At 46.3% G+C, this 20,015-nt stretch overlaps 1 protein-coding gene and 1 long non-coding RNA gene across 2 annotated transcripts in view; both read left to right on the top strand.

The window, feature by feature from the left end:
- LOC134341831 (NACHT, LRR and PYD domains-containing protein 3-like) overlaps positions 1-1,059 on the top strand; it is a 31,683-nt gene extending 30,624 nt beyond the window's left edge. The window contains exon 14 of the transcript XR_010016875.1: positions 185-1,059. The gene's annotated coding sequence lies outside the window, so the exon portion shown is untranslated. The remainder of the gene's footprint in view (positions 1-184) is intronic.
- Positions 1-20,015, top strand: part of LOC134341841 (uncharacterized) — a 221,136-nt gene that overhangs the window by 21,235 nt on the left and 179,886 nt on the right. The gene's annotated exons all lie outside the window — the stretch shown is intronic.

The raw sequence follows: 20,015 nt of genomic DNA, 5'->3' as shown, positions 1-20,015 counted from the left end.
GGAGGTGGATACGTTAGCTGCACAATTTGTAGTCTACCGGTTAGAAAGTCAAGGATTCAGTTGTAGAGAGAAATGCGGAGCCCAGGTTCTACCGCTCCTTAATCAGCACTGTGGTAATGATGGTGTTAAACGCAGAGCTATAGTCAAGAAACAGCATCCTGACATCGGTGTTTGTATTGTCCAGGTGATGTAAGGCGGCGTGGAGAGCCTGTGTGATCGTAGCGGCCGTAGGCTTTGTGGCGATAGGCCAAGACTTCATTCCAGCCATGACCAACTTTCGCATCACGACAGCACCGTATATGTGAGTGCGACTGGACGATAGTAATTCAAGCAGCTCACATTACTCTTCTTGGGCACCAGTATAATTTTTGATCTTTAGAAGCAGGTGGAACTTACGAATATAGCAGTGAGAGATTGAAAATGTCTCTGAATACCGCCAGTTGGTTGGCACAAGTTTTCAGAACCTTACCAGGTACTCAGTCGGGGCCTTCCCCCTTGCGATGCTTCACTCTCCTGATGACTGCCTCCGGGACAGATTGCAAGTTCACTGGGTGCTACGGTTATCAGCAAGAGTGCAGTTTTATTCTGCCTTTCAAATCGAGCATCAGGTGTGTTGAGCTCATCTGGAACTGAGGCATCACTGTCCTTCGTGACGTTGAGCTGCGCTTTGCAGGAAGTAATGATCTGTAAACCCCGCTGGAGTTGGAATCCTTGGAATTGTTCTTTCACTCCTGAAATAGCTCTCTGCAAGTCATCCCTGCTTTTCTTGTACAGACCTGGTCGCCAGACCTAAGTGACACAAACCCAGTCCACTGCAGACTGCGAACCTCCTGCTTCATTCACAGCTTTTGATTTGCATGTGTACAGTAAGTACTCATAGGCAGCCGCTCATCTACACAGAACCTAATGAAGTCAGCGTGGCGCACTCATCCAGACTCGAAGGTGAATTCCAGAATACGGACCAGTACACCGGTTCAAGTCCTGTTAGATCTCCTGTCTCTTCCTTGTCCATGCCTTCTTGGTCTTCAAATCAATAAACGGCTGTAACTTTGTGTCTTGGTGTCGGACTTGAGGGAAACAGTAACCTGGGGTGACTGCTGCCCTGCGTATCTTGGGCAATACAAGAATGGTCTAGAGCACCTCACACTAGCACGGCAGTGTCGCATACCCGGTGCGGAGGACGCACATTCCTCAACATTCAACCGCTCGCACTCTCCCCACTGCCCCATAACCCGCCATCCCCTCGCTGCATCAGCCCTCTCACTCCGCTCGCCAACACACACCACGATCTCACCACCATCCAACCCTGCGCTCTCCTCGCCGCCACAGTCTCTGCGATATCGCCTCCAACTTACACTCCCAAGATCTGTTCTCCAACCCTGCGTTCTCCTCTCTGGTCTATACCGCGCGTTCTCCTTGGTACCCCATCTCCCGCGAGCATAATTCTACCCCAACCCCGCGCTATCTTCGCTGCCCAACCCCTGCGGTCTCCCTTCCAACTCACAGCCCGATATCTCCTCGATAGCCTAACGCTGCTCCCGTGCTCGCCGCTCTACCACAGCTCCCCACGCTCTGTCACTGTCACACCACCAGCGCTCTCCCCATTGCCCCACCAGCCACGCTGCACTCCCTGTCAGATCCCCGCATTCTCCTCGCCTCCACACACACCCCACGATCACGCCGTCCCACGGCGCCGCCATCTGAACGCTACCCAACACTCCAGGCGAATTCCTCTCCGTCCCACACCCACTGCAATCTTTTCACCGCCCCACACCCTGTGTCTCCTTGCGCCCATATTCTCTCGCCGCCACAACCCTCGCGATCTCGTTGCCGCCCCAGCTCCGCACTTTCTCCACTGTCCCTTACCCCGCTCTCTCCTAGATGTGCCAACACTCCCACTTTCCGCGCTGCCAGCGCCACCCCACCCCCCAGCTCTCATCATTGCCCCACCACCCGCGCTGTTCGCCCGCCCCACCCCGGAGATCTTGCCTCCACAGCCCCACTCCCGCGCTCTCCTTTGTACACTGCACCATTCTGCGCTCTCTTCTCGACCCCAGCTCCCCGTGCTCTCCTCACTACCACACCTCCCGCGTGCTCCTCGCTGTATAACCCCCGCGCTATCTTTGTCACCACCACCCCTCCGATTTCTTCTCCACCCCACAGCCCAACATCTGCTCGCATCGCGCACCGACTCCCCAAACTCTCCTCACTACACTACCTCTCGCGAACTCCTCGCAGACGCTTCCCTCGCTCTCCTCGCCACAGCATTCCAGCTCTCTCCTCACTCCCTACCCCTGTTTTCTCCTCGGTACCCAACTAAGTGCTTTCCTCGATACCCCGCGCCGTTGCACTCTCCCTCTTGCCCCATACTCTGCACGTTCTCATCCCTACCCGAACTGCCGCCTTCTCCGTGCTCCCCATCCCCACCGCGGTCCCCACCCTTTTCCACCGCCACGCTTTCCTGGCTACCTGAGCTCCGCGCTCTGCTCGCTCCCTCCCCGCTCTCCTCGCAACCCTCTGCGCTCTCGTCGCCACTCCGCCGCCGCGCTGTCATCTGTACCCCACCTCCCGTACTCTCCTCACTATCTCACACCCCGCACTTGACCCACTGTCCCAGCCTCCGCGATCTCCACTCTACCCCCGCCCCGACGTTCTCCTCGGTACCCGAACCCCACACTCTCGTCTCTACCACAACCCGAGTTCTCCTCGCTACCCAGCCCCCTGTGCTCTCCTCGTTACCGCACAACCTCGTCTCACAACCTGTCATCTCTACCCTACCTAGCGCGCTCCCTGCTCGCCGCTCCCTCCTTGCTATTCCACCGCCGCCCTGACATCTCTACCCCAGCTCTGGTGTTGTTCTGACTCTCTCAGCCCCCGCCGTCGACTCATTGTGCCACCGTCTGCGGTCTCCACTCTACCCCACCACCCGCGACCTCCTCGCTATTCCACACCCCGCACTCACTCTCTACCCTATCTACCATCCGCACTCTCCTCGCCTCTCCATCCCCCGCCTTCTCCTGACTAATCTGCACTCACCCTATCCTCTCCACGTATTCAAACTTTCCCTGTAAATCAGGAACTCAAGTCCCGGCATTATCCCTGTTAATTCTCTATGAAAGGTGAAATCATTCCCCTACTGCCACCCAACGCCAGGAACAGCCCTCGTTCTAAATCACTTTTCTAATTTCCCTCAGAACTTGCACGTCATCATTTACAGTGTTTGAACTGTTACTGACACGGTCGTGTAATCTGTTTATGTCATCTTTATTCTTCCATCTGTTTCAGGCTGGTGGAGAATCAGTTCAGTCAGACTGGGGAGAAGGAACTGAGGGGATCCCAGACCCGGACTGACAGTAAAATTTCGATCAAATGATTGTGTGAACATCCCCGCCCGCGGAATAAGGACATTTTGGCCTATTTCCCTCCCTCCCCTCTAACTCACATCCACCCTTTTAACGGCCGCGCTCCAGGTTTAATTCCCAACGGTTGTAACTGACTCCTACTCCGGCAGCGCGCTTTGTGACGTCATGTGGTCCCGCAGTGACGTATTTCCGCCCCTTCTTCAGCGGTGCTGCTACCGCTGGATGACCGGGTTCGATAAGTCGCCCAAGTGGGCACCCGGGGAATGACAAAGACAGGAAGTGCCCGGGGAGCGGGGTTTCAGTCTGTGCCACCAGTGTCCCGGGGTGGGATTACCCGGGGAGAGAATTATTTTGCTAAATTTCGGCAGTAACGGTTCATTTTGCAGTCTGGCCGATATAACGATGTTAAATTGACAAATTCCTCGGCAGTGACCCTGGCGATCTCGGACACCGAAGTGTAGTTTTATAAACATTGGTTCCCCGATGCAGAGTGACGGTGAGAAACAGGACTGATTATTCAACCTGGCTCTCTTATTGTCGCCGGTCAGTTAATTGTGTGTGACTGTGAGTATCAGCCGGGGCTGCTGTTCAGGTTCTGGCCGCATTTTAGCCCCAAGCTCCTCATATACAAGCACCCAGTACAGAATGGGGGCGGGTTACAAGGAGGACAAATATGAGGACAAACGTTCCTCATATATTAACCCTCTCATTCCCGGAATCATTCTAGTGAATCTTCTCTGTATCCTCTCCAACGTTAGCACATCCTTTCTTAAAGAAGGAGACCAAAACTGCCCACAGCACTCCAAGTGAGGTCTTACCTGCGCCTTATAGAGCCTCAACATCACATCCCTGCTCCTATACTCTATTCCTCTAGAAATGAATGCCGACATTGCATTCGCCTTCTTCACCACCGACTCAACCTGGAGGTTAACCTTAAGGGTATCCTGCACGAGGACTCCCAAGTCCCATTGCATCTCAGATCTCCTGGTGGTCTTGTTTCTGCGCCCTCCGAGGATACGTTCGTGCCCGTCCGTCCTTGGAGAGGGAGCATGCGGTCGCAATGGGTACATTGGGGGATTTCCACGAAAGACCCTTACACCGCACAATCAAAAATCCCGGGTCAGATACACCTCTACAACATCCGAAACAACTCAACATTTATCAGACACAGAGCGAACCTCCTGCGGCACCGTCCCATCACAAACCTCTGTGGTCAGACACAAAGTGCAGCTCCCTCCGCCCCGTCCGAACACACGAAACCCTGGTCAGACACAATGCGAATCTCCCTCCGTACCGCTTCATCACAGACTACCGCAGTCAGATTCAGAGCGAAGCTCCCTCCGACAAAGCAAGCCCTTCAGTGTACTAAGTGCTGACTTCTCCACATAAAAGTGTGTGGTAGCATATCCACCAGCTGAAACGGGTGGGGAGGAAACAGGGATATTATCACCCTCGGCACATAATAATTGATGTACAACATGATGGCCCTGATTTGGGAGACCCGAGGATGGAACAACTGTCCCAAGAAGATGAGAACAGGTCCTATCAAGGGGTTGATTTTCAGTCCTCTCATCCTGAGAATCACGGAAGTTCCGTCAAAAAAAAACAAAGGAAAAGTAAGAAAGGCCAGTGCTAGTCCTTCCTATTTTGAATCTAAAATGGGTAAGAAAAGACAGACGGCTTGAGTCCAAAGACAATTGGGAGCCCAGATTGGATTTGTTAGAAGAACAGATACAAAATATGGAAATAAGATAATTTAACGTTTAAACTGGAAATATGAGCAGATATTACCCTTGTGCGTCACAGGGTTAATTCAACATCAAGAGAACAACGTATTGTACTGCGATGGCATCAACCATGAATGTCAGTTTTGGTCCAGAGCCAGGACAGCGGACAAATGTGTCAACAGTGATGTCGTTGCTTGGAAAAAAACTCAGTGAACGGAAACAAATCATCTCAACGTACACGGGGAATAGGGTCTAACAGAGGAGAAACTGAGGACGCAAACTTGTGTTATACTGGAGTAGATGGCTTAATGTGCGTGGACGAAAGGTACAGTTCCTGTGCCATAAAACTCTAGAGGTGATATTATTCAGTATCCCAGATGGGACATATGAGTCAGTATCTAGGTCCATTATTGGGCAGCCTTCAGGTAATGGTTGCCATGGTAAGATTACAGTTCTGTGGGATCGCACTCATATGTATATTGAGTGGGGCAGTGATTTACACAAGAGGTATATCGACTGGGGCGGTCACCCCAAAAGTTTCTTAAAGTTTGCTTCTGTCATTCTAAACTGTCCACAGAGAAATGTAGTACACGGGGAGAGTAGAATGGGGAAGCACTATCGGACACGGAGAAGAGTTTTTGTCAGGGGCCAGGCCCTTTCCAGTTTTTCAAAACTGTTCGAAAAATCACTACTCCGCACCCACAAGTGAGGGAAACTACACCGGAGTTTAAATATAGTGAGACCCAGTGTGATACAAACAGGATAGGATTAGTGTCAGAGTATATCGGGGAATTTGTCACTTTGGAACCAAGGTGTAAGCATATGCAGGCAATCTTTAATCTAAATGAAATAATGGTGCCTGATTGGTGCTCGCCTACAACAAGAAATTCATTTACTCACCTTCAATTAAGCAGGAGTGAGTTTAAGCCAGTCAAAAATAGAAAAGTTAGTGGGAGCAGGTTATGCATCAGGGGTAGCAATGGTCACACTCTAGATAAAGTAGAAATAGAAAATCAGATACAGTCTCTCCAGCAGAAAATAAGGGATATTGCTGGAGAAAATTACGAAGATCAGGTACAAAACTAATCAGATTGGGCGACATGCATCCCAAGTAACCCTGTATGCAGTAAATTTCTGAAGCCCCTTCAGGATGCAACAAATCTGATTATTGACCGCATGAACCTCACGTCTAAGGAAAAGTATAGGACTGAGATCTGTGCTACATATGCTAGTTGGTTGCTTACCATGATTGGCACTAATTTGTTACAACTTCATGCACATCAAGTACGAAATTGGGTCTCAGATGAGCAGATAAAAGAATGCGTTGGAGAAAGGTGGCATTGTGTCATAATAGAAGACTTACAATAACCAACAGAGTAATGGGTACCTGTGATGATGGTAAAGGAAGGTTTTACGTCGGGCAGTATTCAACATTACCCTTTGAAATTACCCTTTGAGATAATTCAACTACCCTTTGAAAAGTGTTCACTATGTTGGCAAATATCATGAGAATAAATGAATATCCTTAAGTTACCCACCCACACATGCTATTGTTATGAATGGTACCTGGAAAGGGATAGATTTATCTCGAAGCCATCAAGGGGGAGACCACTGCTCTTATTCAGAAGAAATGACAAAGCAGAAGCTTACAAACTGTGATTTCAGTACTTATGAATTTTTTTTTCTTTACCTATTTTGCCTGTGAATAATCAGTCTTTCTTACAATGTGCATTGGTGGGACAGACATATTATAGATCAACAGGGGCCACAAGTTATACCAACGGATGGAAACAATGCCCTTTGGAAAGTCACAATGTCGCCATGGCGAATGTGACTTTAGATCTGACCATTGGAGGACGAACCTTTCCTCAGCCAGCAGGAGACACAGTATTGGATGAGAACTTCAAGATCCAAAGGACTGATGCAGATGAATATCTGTGGGGCCGTGTTGTTACTGAATTGCCACCAATTCCTCACTTGACCGCAGACTGGACACGTGTTGTGGAGGAGGCAAGGGAGATAACCCATCAATGGACTAAACACACTAAACTAATTCAAACACGCGTTGGTAAGGCAGATGAACTATTGAGTGACCCAGGCTTTTTCAGTAAATTTTGGAATTGGGGGACAAATACTCAAATACATCCATGAGTAAGAATAATAACATATGGTGCTGTAATACTAATTTCATGTACCCTGATAATTGTATTGCTTAACGTATATCAACTGAGAAGATGGAAGGCTCAAATAATGGAGAAAAGTGAGGATAATAGCTCCATGAAACATCAGAGGCGATTGTCAGTATACGGTTTGCGAATTTAGTCAGTAAATGTTATTTTTTTTTATATAGAATGTAAGTGTTACACACCTGCTGGGTTCCAAGGCAGTCCTGTGGGCAGTGAACTGAATGACAGGAGGATAATAATCCTAAAATAAATATTTTTGGATTAAGGGGAGGGAAATGTTGGCCAGAAGGAACTGCAGTCTGATCGAGGAAAGGGGAAGCAGACAAGTTAGTTTGTATCCCCCATTTTGTGGACTCTGAACAGTTTCTTGTTTTTGGATAATTTATTCAGAGCAACTGAAGCTTCAGGTAATGATCTGCTAAACCTGAGACCAGGAGTGGACTCTGAACTGACTCTTGCTGTGGGACAATCTAATCAAAGCAATATACCTGAGACCATTCTTAGAGGAATAGTTACTTTTTATGCAAGATGCCAGACCTGCAATCGATAATCTCGTTAGACTCTGTCTGAGTTTCCCCATTTAACTGGTTTGGATCAATCAGAGTGTTAAGAAACGAATACACAAGGCTGGGGTGAGCAGAACCATGAAACAATGTTGGCTGTAGCCCTGTACAATGACCAATGAGAAGGTCACCCAGGTAGGTCAGGTGACCTTGAGCCAATGGGACGGAGATCCAACAGTCCAGTCGATGAGGAACAGTAGAAGACTCGGGAGCTCCAAATACGCAGGTGCGATAACTCTCCAGCAGCCAGAGACCTACCGCCGTGGATAAGGTGGACCCCACGGACACGTGGTGAGCGGGAACTAATAAAAGTTACTTGTTGTTAAATACAGATTCTCTGTACGTCACTGATCCATGGCCTCCCTCCCCATGGCCTTCCTCTACCCTCCTCTTTCTCTCGCTCCCTCACCAGTCTCTGTCCCGTTTCTTTCTCCCCAGTCCCTCTCTCTCGTCTCTCTGGCCGGAGTCCACTCCTTTCCCGGGTAATGACCTTTCTCTTCATTGACTGTTCATGGAGTGTCATGGCGTGAAGATGTCGTGTGAACCTACGAGCTTTATGGTTGAAATAATAGAAGTTAGTTGTTGACAAATACAGATTCTCTGTACCTCACAGATCATTATTAGGAGAGGTGATTCTTGTAACCCTGGCGTCCATCATTAAAGTTGCCCACCTGCAGGACACGCCCTCTGCACAGTGTTACCATCGGGAGGGAGATACAGAAGCCCGAAAGCTCAGGGTCAGCGATTCAGGAACAGCTACTTCCCTGCTGCCACCTGCAACTCAGTTTTTTATCTCTATATTAAATTATCATGTATTTAATTTTTACTGCCACCATAAAGTTAACAAATTTCACGAAATATGCCTGTGATATTCGATCTGTTTCTATTTCTGATTCAGGTATGGTGGAGATGTGTTAGATCGAACTTAAATTAGTTGAAAGGCTGTCGGAACCTCGGGAGACATGGGTTGTACTGTATTGTAATATTCTCTGTTCTATGCTCTATCTACTATACCGTATCGTACTATTTAAGTCCAATCGATTAATTATTTAAAGCTACGACGCCTTGCTTTTCCAGATTACTCTCAATGCGTCTGAAACACTGCAGAAGAATTTAACAGCAAAAGGCCATAAATGTCAGTGCCGGCCGCTGGATGATATCGACAGTTTTGATCGGAAGGAACTCGTCAAGAATTACATAATGAGGAATTGTCCTCGGTGTTCAGACTACGCTGGTCATGGGGAATGAAGGGAAGTGTCTGGACAAACAGGAACATTAGAGAGAGTCAGTAAGGGCCAGTGCGTAGTAAGTCGAGTCTAACCAATCTCACAGAGCCTTACCAGATAGTTACCAGGTAATAAATGGATGGTTACAGCATGAGAAGTTGGAAGTGCAGGTGTGAGATGATAAAGGGAGTAACACACTACAGGAATATACCCTCACTCCTTCAGTAAGGCGGTAAAGACAGTAGTTCCGGGCTGGAGGTGGATGGGACAGTGGTCCCAGTACAGTGAACAAATCTGTTGCTGCCGCGGTGGTAATGGGGATCATTCGCCCCGATACTATACAACAAAGGGGTCATTTCATCCGAATCCGATCCTTGGTTAGAAATTGGAGGAGAGAAATAGAAACAGAGAAACATAGAAACATAGAAAACCTACAGCACAATACAGGCCCTTCGGCCCACAGAGTTGTGCCGAACTTGTCCCTACCTTATAAATTATTAGGCGTACATATAGCTGTCTATTTTGCTAAGTTCCATGTACCTATCCAAAAGTCTCTTAAAAGACCCTATTGTATTCGCCTCCACCACCGCTGCCGGCCGCCCATTCCACGTACTCACTACTCTCTGACTAAAAAAGTTACCCCTGACATCTCTTCTGTATCTATTCCCCAGCACCTCAAAACTGTGTCCCCTTCTGGCAACCATTTCAGCCTTGGGGAAAATGCCTTTCATCATCTTATACACCTCTATCAGGTCACCTCTCATCCTCTGTCGCTCCAAAGAGCAAAGGCCGTGTTCACTCAAACTATTCTCATGAGGCATGCTCCCGAATCCAAGCAACATCCTTGTAAATCTCCTCTGCACCCTCTCTATGGCTTCCACATCCTTCCTGTAGTGAGGCGACTAGATCTGAGCACAGTACTCCAAGTGGGGTCTGACAATTGTCCTATATAGCTGCAACATTACCTCTTGGCTCTTAAATTCAGTTCCACAATTGATGAAGGCCAATACACCGTACACCTTCTTAATCACAGAGTCAACCTACGCAGCTGCTTAGAGTGTCCTATAGACTCGGTCCCCAAGATCGCTCTGATCCTCCACACTGCCAAGAGTCTTACCATTAATACTATATTCTGCCGTCATATTTGACCTATCAAAGTGAAGCACTTCACACTTATCTGGGCTAAACTCCATTTGCCACTTCTCACCCCAGTTTAGCATCCTATCAATGTCGCACTGTAATTGCTGACAGCCCTCCACACCATCCACAACACCTCCAACCTTTGTGTCATCAGCAAACTTACTAACCCATCCCTCCACCTCCTCATCCAGGTCATTTATAAAAATCACGAAGAGTAAGGGTCCCAGAAGAGATCCCTGAGACACTCCACTGGTCATCGACCACAATGCAGAATATGACCCGTCTACAACCAGTCTTTGCCTTCTGTGGTCAAGCCACTTCTGGATCCACAAAGCAATGTCCCCTTGGATCCCATTCCTCCTTATTTTCTCAATAGGCCTTTCATGGGGTACCTTATCAAATGTCTTGATGAAATCCACATACACTACATCTACTTCTCTTCCTTAATCAATGTGTTTAGTCACATCCTCAAAAAATCTTGGCAGTCGTTGAATGCTTGGAGTTGTGGGAACGTCATATTTGAATTATGCTGAATATCTACTCGTGGGCTATACATTACTTTCTGTATCTCTTTGTCTTGGAGTCGAAAGGCTTTATTAATCGTTGTATAATAACAATTGCAGATGGTTGTGAACTATTGAACAAATAAGAGCAATGTCATTTTCTGCGATATTTTGGAAATATGAATGTATTGCGGATTTAAAATTAGCACAAGGTTTGGAAATAAGTGAGTTGAACTGAAGGAGAAAGAGAAAGATTACGGCCGTGAATGGCCTTATGTGAGTCGTGTGTTTCTTTAGTTTTTCTTGGGGGGGGGGATGATTAAGTTTCCCCTTGCATACTGTTTGGGTCAATTTTGACCCGTTCTGACATTTGACAGCAGTTAAAAACACCCTAAATGCCATTTTTAGCCGAAATTTGCTGACGTTTTCTAAAAAAGACTCAAAATGCGCGAAATGAAAATATTTTAAAAGTTCATACTTTTGACCCGGTGCTGCAAATGTTTGTGCATTGAGACTGCTCCTGGTCAAATTTCACCCGTATGTACTGAATGGATTTTAGATTTTCTGAAACATTAATTAAGGATTAATCAACAATTTAATAATATCAGATAGGCTATTTATATATTCTAATTAGATCTGTGGTTCAAAATTTAGTATAGACACTGAGAACAAGAGGGGATTCTTGGGCCCGGTCAAAATTGACGCCGACCGCACTGTGAAGGTATAGAATACAAACAGGTTGCCTGGGTTAATCATCTTTTCAACCATACACGTGACAAAAAAAAGTGTCACCTTGCAAGAAGTGATTTCCAGGAACTAATGCGAAATTTGGAGGCTGCATATTTTTTCGAAATTCTATGAAGCGTTATTGTATGTGAGACTCACCGCTCCACATCTTACTCTCCTAATTTCTTTAGAATACATGCTCAGACATTTTGCTTGGAAGTTGTTTATTCTGTATTCTACAACTGCCTGCGATGGTTTTGAAGGAAGACAAGTGTGAGCCCGGATGTTTGCTTTGCTGTCGCTGCGTTTTTAGTTTCTGTAGTTTTGTATGTTTCATTTATTATTGATTTCAGAGGGAGACACGGATTCCACACCGGCCATGTAGATTCAGGGTTAAATAGATCGAAATATGAACGTATCTACACCCGTCACGATAAAACCACATTTCAGAGGTAAATTGGCATTAGGATAAATTGGCGTATAGTTGAATTGGGAATTTGGAATTGGCATTTTAGAAGACTGCTGCTCAACACTTTGAAAAGTTGATTTTAAGTTGTAGGACTCCGTTGGAAAAGATTGTTTTGAAGTCATTTGCAACCAGTAGTTCAGCGAGTTGCTTACATCGTCAGCCCTAACTGTATAAATATCCAGCTGCTGCTGGGTGGTCAGATTAAATCGGTTATTTCCCTCAGTCCTATTTCTCGGAGCACTGTAACTGCAGAGACCAAATATAGTTGTAAATTGTACCGAAATTTCGACCCTCCTTGCAGAACACGGCTGCCCGCTGTCTTCCAGACAGAATTCACTCTAATCACCTGCCTTCTGTGAGTAACCCAATTGTGAACCAACCAGCCAGGTTTCCCTAGATCACCTGCCTCCTGACTTTCTGAATGAGTCTACTACGGGGAACTGATCAAACGCCTGACCAAAATTAATGCACCCACATCGACTGTTCTGATTCTTCTGTTTGTTTTATTTTCACTTTTTCAAATAATTCAATCTGGCTCAGAAAGCACAACATGCCATGTTGATTTCCCGTAGCAAGGCTAAGTTTCTCCAAATACTCATTAATTTCCTCTCAATAATCCTCTCCAGTAGTTTATCCACTACTGATGTAAGACTCCCTGGTCTATAATTCCAAGAATTATCCCTATTATCTTTCGTCAACAAATGAATAATATTTTCCACCCTCCAATCATCTAGTTTTACTTCCGTGACCAGCGAAGACACAAATATCCTGTCCAAAACCTCTGCAGTAACTTCGCTCGCCTTCAGTATTAGCTGGACTATATCACTTCCGGTATCGGGGAATCATCCATCATAATGTTTTCCAAGTTTCCAGCGCATCCTCTTTCTCAGCGTCGGCATGATCTGGCGAATCCGCCTTTTTACGCAGTGTTTACATTCATCCATGTATTCAGTAAGGAGCTTCACTGCCTCCTTGGACTCCAGACAATAGTCTTCCTCTTTTCCCTCTGATCTGCCCACACTCACCCCAGTCTCCTCCTGTTCTTCACAGTGCAACTCGCCAAGTCCTTCTCAAGCCCCCCTTCTAACTCTTTTAAGACAATTATTAAATACTTTCCTGTCTACATTGTGACCCGTCATAACAATACCCGGTCCTTTCTTCCTAACTCTTAAGTATTTTTCTTTGTTCCTCTTGACGAGCTCTTCCAACTTTCTTGTCACCCAGGGTTACTTTACGCTATCATTCTTGCCCTGTCTCAATGAGAGAAGCCTATAATGAACTCCATGTTAGTGTTCCCTCAACAATCTCCACATATCTTTTGCGCATTTCCCTGAGTACATCATTTCCCTATTTACGTTCCCAAGCTCCTGCCAGGTAGCACCATGCATGGCAGACCCCCAACTAAATACATTCCATGCTCCTGGTCCTATCCCCGTGTAAGTTAAATGTCGGGGTGTTCTGCCCTATCGTTCTGAAATGCTGACCTGCGGAGAGATCTTTCACCTGACCCGTTTCCTTTTCTAATGTTAGATCCGGTATGGACTGTTCGCTGGTCCGCGTGTCTTCTTATAGTGACATGAATCCTTCCTGGACACAACTGAGAAATTATGTCATACCGAAACATTTTACTCTGGGGAGGTGTCAAAGAATATTGTGGAAGTTTCAGTTCCCCGTGCCAATAACTTGACAGATGTCCATGTTCCGCTCCCCATCGGTTCCTCAGTGTTCCCGTTGCGTTTTTTTTTCTTTTGTTAATCTGGTGGGCGGCTGTATAGAATACTCCAAATGGGGAGATCGCGCCCTTCATGTTTCTGTGTGCGTCTCACAGTCTATTAACAAACGAACGCTCCACGTTGTCCTCCCTTTCTGCATCTGCCTTACTGTCCCTGATCTGCCATCGCACTCCCTTTGCACTCTGTTACCCGACCCTCTCCATCTTTCAACTTCAAAAACACGGAAAGTCCTGCAGCCATTCCTGCCCCTGTGATAGTTGAGTGTCTGTGATAGTTTGTAACATACCTCAACCATTGTAACAATCACGCCATCAGAATTCAACGTTTGTATTCCTACCTACCTGAACTGTATGAAGTCAGCAATCTTCTGCCAATTCTACAATTTCAGGATGACCAGACATACGATTGTTTGAGTGTATGACATATTTGCCAACCCTGTCCATTGTTAAACGGCTTTATTTGAAAACTCCGCTGAATTGCCATTGGAGGCGGGTGTTATCTACACAGACGGCCATTTAATGTAAACACATACTTCATTCCATTCGTCAGCTCTTCTCTGAATTTCCTCTGTGTCAGTGTATAGATACAAGTGTTGGTGCACACGCTGAGCATTAACAACATTAACCCAAATTGCTGTAGGATGTACACCGGGGAACTCAAATATCTGTCCTCGTAAAAATAGTTTTGCTGTTGCCATTTCAGGGAATGGGATACATAGGGCATCGACAATAATATGAAATTAGCTGATATAGAAAACAGCAAAATAATCGACTTTCTGCGGTTTTCCACCTCGGCATCTTTCTGATTGTCGCTGCTGTGCCGAAGCCTTCTGCGGGCTCTAATTGCAGCAACGATATGCCTTACGGTTAACCCGTTAAACACCAGGATTAAGCCGATTGGGAGCAATGGGGTTAAAATACTCCCCAGTAATTGGTATGCTCTCCACACGGGTGAAGTAGCGTATTCATATGAGCCGGTGCACCGCCACGGCGTGTTGTCAATGATGACGTAAGGTTCAAGGGCAAAGTAAGCCGGGACACATCTCCCGCAGCTCACTATCACCACGGTCACGATAACCACCGTTGCTGTTCTCTCGGTGCAGTATCGTTCCCGCAGCTTTCGGCAACATATTGCGATGAAGCGATCGAAGGTAAAACTGACCGTAAACCAAACAGAACAGTCCGTCGTTACAGCCCGAAATATAACTGTCAGAGCGCATACAGGAGTGATGAGCAGGGATCTGGAATAAATGTAGATATTGTTGGTCTGATCCACTAAAGCAACAACGATAACCACCATCAGATCCGCTGTGGCCATTCCAACCAGGTAACGGGTGATGCATTTGGAGAGTCCGCATTTTCCCCGAGAAAGGATCACAATCGCCGTTAAATTAACTGAAACAAATTGGGGAAAAATGGAACTATAATTAGAATAAGTGTAGATATTATTTGTCTGTTCCACTTAAGCAACAACGATAACCACCATCAGATCCGCTGTGGCCATTCCAACCAGGCAACGGGTGATGCATTTGCAGAGACCGCATTTTCCCCGAGATACGATCACAATGGCCGTTAAATTAACTACAAGAAAATTGAATAAAAAAGAAATACCTTCAGTGGCAACTCTCTGAATGCCTATTCTAAAGATGCTATGCAGGGTATGGCAGTTTGGAAGTGGAAAGCAGATATCTAATCGCAGGCAAATTAACCTCAAGAAACTGGAAAGCAAAAGAGAAGAATGGTCAACAGCATCTCTCTGAATGCCCCCAGGTCTGGTCTGTTTGGAAGTGGAAAGCGGGAATCCAGTGTGTGCGGTCTCGGTCGCTGCACTCCGGCTGGAGGACAATGACGGATGTGAGTGTCAGCGGATTGGCGACCTTCCCACAGTTTATAGCGAGGCATCAGAGTTTCACGACTCACGTACCGGTGAACGGACGATCATCCCAGTAAACAAGACAATTTCCATTATTAGAGGTGAAGGAGTTGAAGGGATTGTTTGCAGCGGTGACAAAATGGAATCAAAACATACAAAGCACAATTTATCATTTATTGACTTATGTAAGAATAGACCTACGTGTCGAAAATGGACGGGACAGTCATTTATATAAGCTGCCACGTTGTTATAAGGACGAAGTTTCTACACTGATAGAGACTCGGACCTGGAAAAGCAGAGACCAACATCACTTCAGAAAGCCTAGCGAGGTGAAATTGTGAAACACTGACAATATCGGCGCGAACGTAATTGACAAAAAAAATCACATCGATCAAAGTACGAAAATGAAACTAAAACAATTAGATGCCTGAACCCTCCATTCCGGAAACACGTTTCAGCCGACGGCAGCATCTGTGCTCAGTAACAGTGCGGATCCCGCAGCAGAGTAACAGCAAGACGACGGCACCGTACATAAAGTAACCAGCTCCGGCATCTTACCGGGGACACCAACCGCTACGAGTGTGGGAAAGAAAATGCCCGCGATGTAGTAAATCGCCGGATATCCCATATTCCGTCAGAAGCAGCGTTCAGTTGTACGGAGCGTTTCAGCTGCTCAGATGGACTGGGCATCGGTTTAGCAGACTTTTATTGAGATGAGAGCAATTCCACTGAGGCAATTAGCGTGGTTATCACGTCAGGGACATTAGTGACAACCAACTGCACAAACACTTACGCAAAACTATTTTTACTCACTATCCCCGTGTCATGAATTTGACTCCTGAAGGGATATTGCAACGATGTACTTCAAAACAAAACATGATATGAGATTTTCATGTTATTTTCCATGATATCTGGCTTCAGCTATTTAAATAGGATATTTTTTATACGTGTGCTGCTTTAAAAGTAGACATTCTTCTTGAAGTCGATTTCTTTTGTAATATTTGACCGTGCATATTCGCTTCTGAAATTGAGAGAAGGAGTTTGTTCCGTCGGGGGAATGGAGCAAACGTCCTTATTAAAGGGGACCATTCTTTCATTCTTTTCTTTCGTTCGTTTCAGTCATTCCGGGCGGATTGAGTGTTGGAAATGAGAGTGACAGCTGACACGTATTACAATCAAATACACTGCACATATTTCTCCAAACAGTTTAAAAGATCCACAGCGATATTCCAGAGACCTGTGATCAAAAAGGGAACGTGCCCTCAGGAGATTCGCGAGGGCTGTGGGCAGTTTGAAGAACACTGTTTTCCAGCGCACATGGGCTGTTCGGCAGGAACCTGACCTCTACCGGTGAATGACTTGACCTCCCCACACCCGTGACCTGCGATGCAGTCATTTTAACTTTAAACATATTCTCAAACCTGCCACAATTCTACCACTATTTCTCCACCCATTCGCTCTTTGAATGAAGTAGTAAGTGAAATCTGTGAAATATCCACAGGTTTGTACTCGTTGGAATTTAGAAGATTGAGGGGGGATCTGATTGAAACGTATAAGATCCTAAAGGGATTGGACAGGCTAGATGCAGGAAGATTGTTCCCGATGTTGGGGAGGTCTAGAACGAGGGGTCACAGTTTGAGGATAGAGGGGAAGCCTTTTAGGACCGAGGTTAGGAAAAACTTCTTCACACAGAGAGTGGTGAATCTGTGGAATTCTCTGCCACAGCAAACTGTTGAGGCCAGTTCATTAGCTATGTTTAAAAGGAAGTTAGATATGGCCCTTGTGGCTACAGGGGTCAGGGGGTATGGAGGGAAGGCTGGGTTCTGAGTTGGATGATCAGCCATGATCATAATAAATGGCGGTGCAGGCTCGAAGGGCCGAATGGCCTACTCCTGCACCTATTTTCTATGTTTCTATGTTTCTATGTTCCCAGGCTGTTCTATTATTTGCCGTTAAGTTTTTTTTCTCCTGATTTACTGTCAGGTATATTGCCTTTCGAGCGTCACTATAAGAATGTGCGGAACAGCGGATGTGTTCAAGCTCACCTGTCAATCACACTTCCTTCTGCTCTCGCAGTGCACCGCTCCGTGTCTGTTGGGATACTCGTAGCGATCAGCGGCCCTCGCCTTATTGGAGGAAGTCTCATCACTCAGTTTCCCTTGTGCAACTCGTATTGTTGTGCGGCCCTCGGTTGACTCGAGAAAGTATCACCTCTGCCTTCAAATTCATCCGTCCTAAATGAATCATTTCGTACCTTCCCGGGTTGAACTCCATCTGTAACTTCTCAGCGCTGCCCTGCGTCCTGTCACTGTCCTGTTGTCACCTGTAACAAACTTTTGTACTCTCCATAATTCCACCAACCTCCACATCATTGAAAATACAATAAACCACCCTTCCACCTCCTCATCCAAATCATTCATAAAAACTCAGAAAGCCGGGGGTTTCAGAAGAGATTTCTGCAGGACACCACTGGTCACCGACATCCAGAGAGAAAACCCTCCATCCACAACTATCCTCTGCCTTCTGTGAGCGTCAGTTCTGAATCCACCAGCCAACTTTCCCTGGGTACCAAACCTTCTGACGTTATAATTGGTCCTACCATGGATATCTTTAACGACTTGTTAAAATCCATTCATGTCAGATCAATTATCGCCCACTTTATTTCCAGAAGATCACCAAACAAACACGTTCTCCCATCTGTTTCTCTCTCCCGTTGTCTCCGCTTTGGCTCGGGCGAGAGCAAAGATGTGAACTGTCCTTATCCTCCGGGTACAAACTGGAAGTGGTTGTCCAACTCACTGTGGGGACAACTACTCCTTCAGCCCCATTACCGTCAATTGCCTGAAACATAAATCTAAGAGGATCATCTCATCTCGGACCAGAACATCCCATTGACAACATGTTTTCAGGATCTTAGCTACTGGGGGATATTGACTATCTCCAAGAGGTTTGAGTTGATATCAACCCAACTTATATGGAGAAGTCTGGATTCGAAATACTGATGGACTGTCTCTGTCCCGACAAATCGCGAAGGTGTAAAGGGGCTCGGCTGCTGCAGTGACATCATAACATTCTGATCTATTTCAAACGCCCCCGGTTTTGTTCGCACCTCGAAACAAGCTTCGCTCTGCCGTTTCTTCCGTCACGTATTATGGGCGGCACCATAATGGGCCTCCTTAATAGAGTCAATTAATTGCTGCTTGAATTTGTCCTTTCCAATGCTATCATACTCGGTCTGTGATAAATCTAGCCAAGCAGGAAAACTAACGCTTTTACTTCTTTTCTCGCGATCATCAACCTAAAACGTGTAAATGCAGGAGAGCAACATACATCAAAGTTGCTGGTGAACGCAGCAGGCCAAGCAGCATCTGTAGGAAGAGGTATAGTCGACGTTTCAGGCCGAGACCCTTCGTCAGGACTAACTGAAGGAAGAGTGAGTAAGGGATTTGAAAGCTGGAGGGGGAGGGGGAGATCCAAAATGATAGGAGAAGACAGGAGGGGGAGGTATAGAGCCAAGAGCTGGACAGGTGATAGGCAAAAGGGGATACGAGAGGATCATGGGACAGGAGGTCCTGGAAGAAAGACAAGGGGGGGTGACCCAGAGGATGGGCAAGAGGTATATTCAGAGGGACAGAGGGAGAAAAAGGAGAGTGAGAGAAAGAATGTGTGCATAAAAATGAGTAACAGATGGGGTACGAGGGGGAGGTGGGGCCTTAGCGGAAGTTAGAGAAGTCAGAACATGGGGTAAGACAGTGACCATGAGCCGTTGAGACATTTTACACAACATTGTCTTTAAATGCCAGTTCATCAGTTCAACAATCGCACTGTATTGTGGTCGATAGGGGATATTGAACCTCTGTTTTACCCCAAACAGTTTCATTAGATTTTGTGACATTATCTATCCAATTGGTGAACGCATCCACAATGCCGACGACATAGGTCAGTGCTTCAGGGGATGGAGGTGAAGATCTAGCAAAATAAACCTGCAAGTTAACACATGGTCCTTCTACGGGGCGTGTCCTAATACTGCTTCTCCAGCCGATTTATCTGGTTATTACTGGGCACAAATCAAACAATTCTTACAATAATGTGGTACATCTCCTCGCAATTTCGACCACCAACACTGATTCTTCAGCTGTTCCATAGTTCTGGCTGATCCTTGATGCCCACAAATGTCATGATGGCAATACATCACCTGGTTTATTTCACATTCTGGCACAAAAAAAAATACCATTATTAATTACAATCCGATTCCGTGCCTGTTTCCCTCGATATTTCCAAAACTCTTCAGATTCCTCTCCTCTTTGTACCTCTGCTAACTCCTGATCCTTTTGCTGTGTCATGACTAACACTATATGTTTACAGTTTGCTGGTTTCTCTGTTCCCTACCTCTGCTCCTGGATTCCTTTTCACCACCCAGCTTGATTCTAGTTTGGCTCACTCACCAGCATTCGTGCTCTCTTCCGGGAGAATCTGTAACTGATCCTTCACCTTTTTGTTTAATCCAT

This window comes from Mobula hypostoma, unplaced genomic scaffold (genome assembly GCF_963921235.1).
Source record: "Mobula hypostoma unplaced genomic scaffold, sMobHyp1.1 scaffold_75, whole genome shotgun sequence".
Lineage (NCBI taxonomy): Eukaryota > Metazoa > Chordata > Chondrichthyes > Myliobatiformes > Myliobatidae > Mobula > Mobula hypostoma.
Note: the sequence above shows the minus strand (reverse complement) of the source record. Positions and strands in the feature narration are given on the sequence as shown.